The sequence below is a fragment of the Corticium candelabrum genome, chromosome 7 (assembly GCF_963422355.1).
Source record: "Corticium candelabrum chromosome 7, ooCorCand1.1, whole genome shotgun sequence".
Lineage (NCBI taxonomy): Eukaryota > Metazoa > Porifera > Homoscleromorpha > Homosclerophorida > Plakinidae > Corticium > Corticium candelabrum.
In genome coordinates this window covers 5058731-5070009 of record NC_085091.1, presented here as the reverse complement: position 1 = coordinate 5070009, position 11279 = coordinate 5058731, and positions in this window count along the sequence as shown.

Below are 11279 nucleotides of genomic sequence, written 5' to 3'. Positions count from 1 at the left end.
TGCGTTTATCTGTGCTCAACGTAAAATAAGAAACCTAAAATACGAAATGCCTTGGCCACTCAGGGCCGTTGACGTCATAGAAGAGGACATTAGAATTCCTAGAATTATAGGTGGAGGGGAAACTGCGTTTGATTTCTACGTCGAACACTCATCCCGAGTGAAGATTGATGCACGGATTCATCGATTAGTAATGTCTTTTGCTCAGGTTAGATTATGCAACACACAACGGTCGAGTTGAAACGCCCAAACATATCGCTTTATCCACCGCAAATTCGTCATCTCACGGGAAACACGACAATTCTCTCTCTGGTCAACACGTTCGGGCATTGTATTTCGCGCGCACAGCTGGACGAAGTTGATACGGCGGTAGCGAAACCACTACTTGAGGAGAGAGAGTTTATGTCATACATTCTCAGTAACATTCAGCTTGGTCGACCTGCAGTCTTTTGCTTCGACATAATAGGAGACGTTGTCTGGAAAGAGTTCCACCCACTGTACTAATGGCATACTAGTGCAGCGTAGTGCAAGTACCGCTGTCATTTAGAACCGCGTAGCTTTGTGGAACCGGATAATGTCAAGATGGAATTCGAATGCACTGATTTCGTGAACCAACTCTTACATGTGATGACAAAGAGGCTGACACGAAAATGTTTGTTCATGCCAAACATGCATGTTCGAAGGAAGGTGGTCAAGCGCAGATTGCCGTGATGTCATCGCCAGACACTGATGTCACATTCATTGGAATTTGCTATTCATTCTCTATTGATGCCAGATTTTTGTGGTCGACTGGTACCGAAGAACGTAGAAAAATTATTGATTTAGGAGCAATTGCAAACAGCTTAGGTTAAGATCTTGTGAGTGCTCTGCCAGGAATGCATGCGTTTTCTGGGTGCGATACTACCTCATGTTTTAGAGGGAAAGATAAAAGAGCCACTTTCCACCTCATACAACTAAAAAATTGGATTCTGTTTGGCTGGCAAGGTCTGGCTTAGGAAACTCATTGCCTTGCCGTGACGACGTTATGGAACGGTGTGAGGCGTCGGTATGCTATTTGTACAAACTACCAATGTGCATGTTCATGTTTTGATTCCGGTTTGGGATGCACGGATATTTTCGGGTGTTGCAATTGTAGAAAAACGCAAGGAATATTCCAACATTCTAGAATCAGAGAAAGCTAACTCCACCTCCGCAAAGTTGGACGATACAGCACTACCTTCTGACTTTGATGAAGATGATTCGGAATCTGATTCAGAGTCTGATATTGAGTGACCATAATACTTTTATAGAATAATTGCAGTGTAACCGATGTAGTACGTACACTTGCTGCAGTAGTTATTTTAGCGTGTTTTAACGTTGCACAACGGGTTCATCTACTTATCGCTTAATTAATAAACGGAGTAGTGTAAATACAATTATAAACAACCCTAGCTAAATCAAGAAAAACGCTGTAACGCCCAAATTGCGCTCTTCTTAAGGCAAATTGATATGCTCTAGTGCAGCTGTCGCACATTTCCGACGCTGCCAACATTTAAAATATTTATGTACTGCAACATCTCCTTACATCCGTAATATAAAACCTTGGTATACCCGGAGGATGAAATGAAATGACACGCTACAAACTTCCGCTCAACGACTATGTGAGACAATAGCAGAACATTAACAAGTAACCAACACAACGATGTGCAAACTTATAATCAAACAGACCCTTGCAGAAAACTATTTGTAGACCGGCTTAGAGGATTATGTCACACGTCCCAACCATCTAAACTAAAGCTGCTAGTGCTATCGTCTTGAGCCAACTTTTTAGTTTTCCTTGCTGTGTATTGCTTTCTGAAACCTTGATTAGGACGACGGTTGGTCTTGCATCCTTCCTACCACAGCTGAATAGCGGTGTCAGCGTGAGAATCTTTAAGTGATGGTCCTTCATGGTATTCTTCCATAAGGTCAGACAAGGTGGTATTGCCCATGCTGGTGCGCCTGTCTGTCTTGATCGGTTTCAGCTACGAAAACATCCTTGGAACATGTGTGGTAAAGGGTAGATTAAATAGTATAGCTGGCGCAATTGGAGAACGTTTGGCCACTTACAATTGTCTGGACAGGTGTCAAGTATGTCTCACACAGACTCGTAGGACACCTTGCTGACATTAAGATATTTTCTAGCATAACGGACAGCCTCCTCAACCTCGCTATGAAGAGCAAGGATACTAAGGCCTTTGCTTTCTAGTGATTTGGCAAAACCAACAGCACGAGCTTCTAAAGCTTCTCTAACCTCTGCTGTATCATCAACATTCTCGTCTTCACTATCTTAATTGGACAGAGGTTTAAACGTTAGGTTTTCTTTGCCATGTTTGGGTGTCAAGAAAGGCAATTATATGACGAAGAAGTTTGGTGTCACACCAACCTAGTCGCTCCTTCATTTTATTATCAAGGCATACTAAATCGGTTTTCACGTTTTGTGCACAGTTTCTCAGTGTTCTGACAGAATAGTTTCCCAAAGGGGCTGTTTGATACAAATTATCTTCTCTGTCTCTGTAAAGACGGCTCTAAACGAGTTTGACAGTTGGCCATTCTCTGGGCTCTTTCTTGGCAAGACCTTAAAAGATTTGAGTATTTGCTGGCTTTTACTAGGTTATGTATACCATGTACAATGTTGACTTTATCATCTTGGAGACTGAAGCTCAAGAGATGTACGGAGTGTACCAAGTTTACATACATAGCTGCGCCAACTAGCATATTGTAGTTCTTCATCTTGAAAACATAACCCTTGAGGCCGGCTTTATCTGCCTTTGTCTGTCTGTCACTTGCTAGGGTGGACAAATGGTTTCCATACACTCCGTATCTGTCAATGAATCGTTTCAGAGCTTTAGGCTTATAAGCAACTCAACGTGTTCCTGAGCAGCACACAGGCACATTTCCGCCTAAGGGAAACTGTATGCTTCCCTATTGTCTGCAATGATAGTTGAAGTTCACACAACTTTTTAGGAGACTTGTGGTGTAAGTAATATAATCGAAGCAACAATTCCGTGACATCCTTGATCACCTTGCTGCACAGCGCATCTGCAAGCCAGTTCAAGTCTTCCCCTAGCACTACTGCCACATTAGCGCAGGATACTTCTTAAATGCCATCATTTCCTTTCCTAAAATGTAGCAGCGATCAAACAAAAGGCTCTTAGCGACTGGTGCATAGGCAGATATAGACTCCTGAGATGCCCAAGCATTGTCAGTACTCCATTTGCTAACCGCTATACTATGCTGTTCACTCATTGCATGATCCATAACGTTGCTTGTTCTATGGTTAACACATCCAACTAGCCATGCATGTTGAGAATTCTTAGATACAAGAACACTGCTTTCGTCCCTATCCTTTGTTCACGATATTTTGCTGGTGTTTGTGTGTTTTGCCTCTTTGGATATTGTCGGGGAGTCTCAATCTCCTTGCCTTCTGGAGGAGATAATTTTTCCTAAGAGTTAGACTCCTGGCATTTCTCGTCCTTGTCCTTGTGGTGAGTAGATCGAATTTCAACTACTTGTCCTGTCTCTTTCACAGGGATGACTGATACTGGTATTCAACTCTATCTCCTGTACGCTTACATCAGATGTTTCTGGTACAGTGCCACCAGGCATAACTGGCCATAACTTTCACGCGCCCTACAGTGGAATTCCGAGGACCTGTAGTAATGCCGCCAACACGCACGTGTTCCTTAGCGTGAGGTCTCTTCAATAATCTAATTATAGGCCTATAGAACGTTCTGGAAAGAAGATAGAAATGCATTGTCTTGATTGGCTGAAGAATAGACGTGGCTAATCACTGATTGGTTGACATAATTGACTCCGCCCAAAAACCTTTGCATGTTGGGCGTAACGATGCAACAGTCCCAATTTGAATTACCTGTTCGTGCTGATGCGGAGCGTACGCGTAGGAGTTGAAACCGAGAAGTATTCAAGAAAGGGCGGCGGGCTCTATCTGAGTGGAAATGGAGACGGAATAGTGGCTTTGCCGACGAACAGCAGGCTCTTCTTTTAAGGGACGTCGAGACGTCCACTCCGTCGCTCTCTGTTTCTTCTGCTGAAGACTCTGTGAAGACTTTTACGACCCCTACGACTTCTATGGACTGCTAGGATGCCGATCCCGGCACGGACGAGAGATTTGATGAGCTGATCCGTGACTGTCTCGCTACTCTTTCTCGTCGTGATCGGATGACAAGCTCTAGATGTGAAGAATTTATTGTTTTGTGCTGTCCTTGTAATCTAGGTTGAGTGAACTGAAGTAGTGTTACACATTATGTGAAGATTCTGTTGTAATAATTATTTTATGAGCATTAGGGGTATAGCAATTAGAACAACAATTTCATTGTGTTATAACTCCGTATTGAAAGCGTCTTTTGAAAATCGCCTAGATGATTTTTTGCCCCAACGTCTGAATAACGTACTCGTGTACGTTCATTGCCGAGTGTTGCTGTTCAACGGATAAACACGACCGTAAACAACACCCTTTCCGGGGACCCTTTCAATGAATATCTGCAAAGCAAAAGCTTTATTTTAAACTCGCCTCGATGATTTTTTAGAAAACAGTATAACAAAGCTTTGGACTAACTTTCAGAGACGTGCGTCTTTATGACAGCGAGAAACGCGATGATATGTTCAAAACGTCGACATCACAGTTCCCCAAGTGGGAGTCCCTTAGAAAAATCATTTTCGAACAAGAAATTGAATATAGAAGCAGACATTATATTTCTCCTCATTGTCTCTGAATTTCAACGCAATTGCGAACGCCAAATTTGAATTACGCGCGTTGACTTTCGGACCCCCGGATGGCCAGTTATGCCTGGTGGCACTGTACACTCCTTTGATCTGTCCCCCGCATTTGGTTTATATGCACGTATATGGAATGTCCTTCCACATTTAGTAAATAGTTGGTTGGTGCTAGCGGTTGTTTAGTGGTTGCCACCAACCGCCTACCGCGTTTATCGTGACGTGGATTCCAAACATCGACTTTACAACGAAGGTGCAGTTGTCAAGATCGTTCAGTAGCTTGCTCGAATTTGAATCTCTGCATATCTCTGTCAACGTCACATATCTACGGGCGTAACAAAGATAACTTGGTTCTTCGTTTGATCAACAGTTCAGCATCAGTTTTTACTATTGCTGCATGTGGAGTCGTACGATAGTGTAGAAGGAGCGAAGACACTTTGTGACTTATCGACCTTCCTGCAGGTCTACTCCTTAATTAAGCTTTTTTAACTATTGTACTATCGCTCTACCTGTATATTAGATGCGGAATGTTAGGGTGGAGTCAACTGACGCTTGATTCCGTTGGCCTCTATAGACTCCTTGAAGTCATTTGCCCTAAACTGAGGCCTGTTGTCAGTTTCAAGTTGCTGTGGTAACCCATTACAAGAAAAGCTTCTTCGCATAGCTTCAACCGTCTGCCCTGTAGTAGCATGTATACCCAGACCATTTAGAAAAGGCATCTACAATAAGTAAATACATTTTTCCCGGAAATTCCGCAAAATCTCCATGGGCACGTTCTCATGGTGATGTCAGGTAAGTCCACTGATGTGACAGTTTAGTAGTACTTGGTCGACTCCTTGCTTTGGCACTGTCACGTGATTTTTCCAAATCTTCTATATCTCTAACTCTAATCAAGAAATTTAACTAGCCTGGCCTTAAAGGAACACTTCACAGGTCCACCTATCTCTGACTCCACCCTCCGCGCTAAACTTGTCTGGTCACACATCAAGTTGGGAAGTTTGGCGCTATCTCGGAGCAAAATTCATAGCGAAGCATTATACTAAGGTTAGAAAGCAAAAACGTACGAGACGGTTTTCCAAATACCGTCCAATAAGTGTAGGTTTTGTTTAACCGCTTCCTGTAGACTTTGATATTTGCTTAGGCGCAAATGAAGTCTGTTTTCGAATCACTAACTCACCTTCAATTGACGGCGAAAAACACACATACTGTGATGGTAGAATGAAGGCACTTTGGGTCCGTGACTATGTGCGGTAACGCACTTTTCCGTGTGTTTTTCGCATCACGAAGGCACTTTAGTACTGTCGTATGGCCTCCATTCGTAGAAAGAAACACGGAGGAAGGTGCGAAAGACAGCGATTTCAATTATCTCAAGACGATTCATGTCGAGTCTATACAAGGAAAACGAACGACCTAGTCGTTTATGAACTGTAATTTGTTCTCCTTCACTGTTAGAGTCGTCTCAAGCGTCTAGACCCATATCTTGTGTGGTCTAGTAGTTGGTGGGGAAAGCAAGACCAAATAATTCGCTGCGCAACACAGCAAGCTTTCGGTCCGCTCCCCAAGGCCTTAACATAGGTTAACGTCACTCCACGTGCGTCAATCAGTCGAGTGTTTCTTTACTGTGACTAACATTTTGTAGAGGAGAGTTGTGCTTTGTACATTTAACGTACAAAGCATCTTAGCGTATGGAAGTTATCATAACGATGTAACATTAAAATTGAGTTGTCGATATTTATCCGACCAAAAACATTTTACTTTTTTAAGCATGCAGCAAAATGTTATGTCTTACGTTAATTTAGTAAAATTTGGAATTCTAGCTGACGAAACGAAACCATACCGGTTGAAATGCTTGCATCATCTCCTCCACGTTCTCTTTCCCAGTCAATCCTTTTCCTCAGCAGCCTCTCTGCAGCTTTCTAAACGGTCGAGAGCTGTAACAAGAAAGCGACAGTAGATACAAGAGTATCACAACAATAAGTTAAATAACACAGATAAGTAACACAACTGGAAATGCAATTACCATTTAATACTATATATATATATATATAGCATATAACATTGGCACTTTCCTAACTGCGTCGTTTCTTACATTAATCGTTCAACGATTACGTTTCCTGTAGTAGGAAATGGTAAGAATTATGAAATCTTACATGTACAAGTACTAAACAACAAATAGTCTTATTCATTTGTATTTTAGGTGTATAACTATCTGGCATTAAGTTGTGACTGTTACTGACATCGAAAACGATTTTGTACTTAGTCTTATGTCACCATCAAAAGTTTAATGAAATGGAAAACAAACGTTTCTTCGCTTTTACGAGGTTCTTGTCAACAAATAAAAATTTACTCTGTGGATCGTCACGTGCTGGCTACGAGAGCTGCACGGCTCGAGATTGATCACACTGAGCAAGCAAAGCCGTCTGACTTTGCACAACTAATTCGTACTATTACATCCAACAACTATGTCGTGCCTACCTCTAATCATCCATCGCTCGCATAAAATAGTTGCCGTCGTAATAATTGCAACTGTTGCCACATTATAGAAGTAAAAATATCTACTCATACATATTTGAAAAGCACTTAAATTGTACTTTCAAAAATTTATTGATAATGGTTTTAATACTTGAGATTTTTAGGAGATTTGAGATGTATGCTCCTATGATTGAGTCATTGCTATCTTCACTAAAGGGAAGATATTCTGGTTCGCTGCATGCGTGGTCGTCCTGAGAGCTAATAAATAATTCAAAGTATTTGAAAACTGTGCACGATTGCATTAGACTGCGTTTCTAACCAAAGCATACGTGTACATAGCTTGGCAACGGCAACACACGCCGTTACTAAGCTTACAACTCAAATTCTCTCCAACGGCTAGAGCAAACTTGCACAACACGTACTGACACGTTTACTCAACAGTGTTGCTAGGAAACGCGATGATGTAACATCAAACTGTTATACTTACAGTTTCCCGTCATCGCTGTCTTCAGAAACGGGAAGATTTTCCTCATCCGTCGCGTCGTCTTCCAATGACGAGTTTGAGGACAAAGCCAAGTTATGGTCGCCAAAGCCTCGTCATAGGTTGGCTGCAAATTTTCCATGGGCAGCATACAGCATGAACGTTGCGCCAGCGCTCCTGCATCCTGTCGATCAGAAATTATTACGAAGCCGCATGTGCGTCTACAGTACAGGGAGATATGACGACAGTCCCACATCTTTCTCGTCATCTCACTTCTTGTTGTAAATAGCACAAACTTAATTGCAGAGCGTCTTCAATGTTGATGCGACCTGGGAGTATAGTGCCAATCCCGTTTGATGCATGGCTACGTATAGAAATTGCGTTTTGATGCTGCCTTGCACATGTGATTTATTTTTACTCAACAACACCAAAGCGTACAGCAACGCAACAACAACGCAACTGTATCCAGTGATATAGGGTTGAAAAGTCAACCTGATAATATATCCGATGAAGAGGTGTAGAACGTGCAGAGTCAGAAACAAGTGAAGATGAGAAAGAACTTGCAGCATCTGTATCTATACTTGTATGTCTAGACGTACCCCGAGGTCTTCGTGGCAATCGAACTTTGTTGACTATTTAAGAATTAACAGCGTCAGATAACATACTTACCCATCTGGTGCAGTCCATGAAACTCTTCGTCGGACTACATGCGTGTGTCTGACTCATTATCAGTAGTGGGGGTCAAAATTTTAAAAGTTTGCAATGGATAGTATGTAGGGTTTGTGTGCCCGCCGCCCCCCCCCCCCCCAGACAGTTAAAGTGACCGGCCCTGCCCAAATTCTATGTGGCAGTTTCCCATCTGCTAGCATTGATCGAAATGTTTCAACCAGTGTCCGATTCATTCTTTCTGCAACACCATTCGGCTCAGGTGTTTTCGGTATAGTAAGTTCATGTCGAACTCCTTCTGCCTTCAGATTCTTCTCAAACTCGATTGACGTGTTTTCTCCACCAACGCTTTCCATTCCAGCAACCGCTCAAATACCTGGTCTTTGTGCTTCAAGTCGTAACTCCACACTTATAATGGGTTTCGTCATCGATAATAGTAAGAAAGTATTCGGCTCCACTCAGCGACTTCTCGTTCATCTTTCCACGCAGGTCACTGTGCACTACACCAAGTACAGTGTAGCTCTTTGGACCGCTCGTCTCTATTGGTTGGAAATTGACGCCTGTGATGCTTTCCTTCTACTCATGACTTGCAGAAACTGTATTTCAAATCGTCAATGCATCATAATCAAATCCGGCAACCAACTTGTCGTTTGTTAACTTTTGCAGATTTCTTGCCCCAAATGACCAAGTCTTTGATGCCAAATGTCTTCTTTTTTCCTTTGGACTGTGTCCACAGCTGCATTAGTTTGTTGACAATCTATCTGATACTCTATAGCTAGATAGTACAGATTTAATGCCCTATTTCCAGCAGCAATTAGCTTCCTGTCTACATCCAATATCTGGCATCTGGCCTCTCTAAATGTAACTGACCTCCAGCTTCTGCTGCCTTCGACACATATACAAGTTGTAGGACAGCTTTGGCACATACAGCACTTTATACAATCTGCATTTCTTCATTTTTCCTGTGGGCAATTTCAGCTTCAGTCTCACGATTTCTTGCCCAACCGCTAATAGCTCATATCTATCTTTCATTGTAACTTCCTGTGGTCGCTTCATGTTACAGAGCTCAGCAAACATTTTACGATTACTTTACATGAGACGGTTTGCTCCTGAATCCACAATCCAGCTGTTTAGTCGACTATACTTACTATCCCAAAGCATGTGGCTTACCACAAAACCAGCATCTTCTGAACTGCTGTTGTCTCGCTGTTCATATCATCTTTCTGGGCCTTGCACTTGAAACCTCTGAACTCCTTTCCAGCTTTAGCCAAATCGCTCCATTTTCGTCTAATATGGGCAAATAATTACTTTAACTTTCTAACTACGGTTAACGTCGAAGTGCAACAATTTCAAGCGAGCAGCAACTGCTTCAAACAGAACTATCCTCACGTGTCAACATACCGAACGTACAACAGTACACAGCTAAGGCGTTTTTAGTATACGCCTGATCAAGGTGATAACGCAATGATCAGCAACAAGTGGAAGGCACATGCAACCACAACAGTACAGTTTAGTTGATTCTTCACGAGTGAAACTATTTCATTTCTGTACACACATTGCTCTTGTTATACATACCTGAAAGAAAGTCTGCAACTCTTTAATTACTGCGTGTCCTAAATGATGCCACAACGACAACTTTTACCTCCTTAGTACATTGTAGTAGATTCTTCAAGAGTGAAACTATTCGAATTCTGTACACACATTGCTCTTGTTATACATACCTTAAGAGAAAGTCTGTAACTCTTTAATATTGCATGTCCTATGATGCCACAACACCAACTCTCACCTCCTTAGCCAATTAGAAACGATGCATTCAAAGATGCCAACTCTCTCTTTATAATCAGAAACCTTCCAGGACTTCAGTAGTCTGCTAGAGTTAGTCGACAAGAGTGACCTTGAGCTCTCATATCTATTGGAAGATGTCACGTAAAGAATCAGAAATATCAGCTGCCAAAAGAATTCTGCATGATGCAATGGAACATTTTGAAAGGGCAGAAGAAAGCCAACAAGGTCAAAACCAGCCTAAAGGAACGAACGAGCAAAGGAATTCCAGTCAAACTGATCAAGAGTCCAGTCGGGTGGGGCCCAACGAGTTTTCCAGCAGCCAGCTCAGGTCAATGTCCGTAGCTGCAGAACAACGTCGTCTATTTGGACATGACAAACACAGAAAAACCGGCAAGCACAGAAAGTTTGGAGCAGGGAGAAGAGAAGAGGCAAGCACGCGGAAAAAGGCCTCTCATCAAAAATCAAGTACTAGTAATCGCCAGGTTTGGACTTTTACATTAGTTTGCTTGGCTGATCATCAGCGCAATACACCCCCTTCATTTGAGGAAAAGATGAAACTTTCCAGGGCAGGCTTAGGTGAGAAAAGAGTAAGCATTGGTAAGACAGATGACAGTCTAGAAGTACACAATGCCGTTCTTGACACCTACCCTGCACTGGAACGCACTGGGTATGAAATGATGAGACTCAATCCTCGACGCCGACTTGAACTCTTGCAAAGTCATGACCTCTCAGCAAAAAGTCTCAAATTTATGACTTATCAAGCAAAATTTATTTACGACGTATTACCAAGTCCCTGTCTCTGCGTCAATTACCTGAAGTAAGATGCAAAACTATATAGACATGCCTGGTTGTTAGTTAATACTTCAATTTATTGTTATAATATATGACATTCATTGACTGATACCAGTATTTGCCTTGTGAATAGGATGACATTACTAATTCAGATTTGCAGCCCAATAAGAAGTGTCCGGATTGCAGCCTGGAAATTCCCATGTCTGCTCTCAGGGGCCACATTAGAAATGAATGTCGTAAAAGCAACTCTAACCCTCAGGAACGTCAAGAGATAAACCGCAGCAAGAAAACAAAACAGCAGAAAACTATTGGAAAACACCATGCAGAGAAA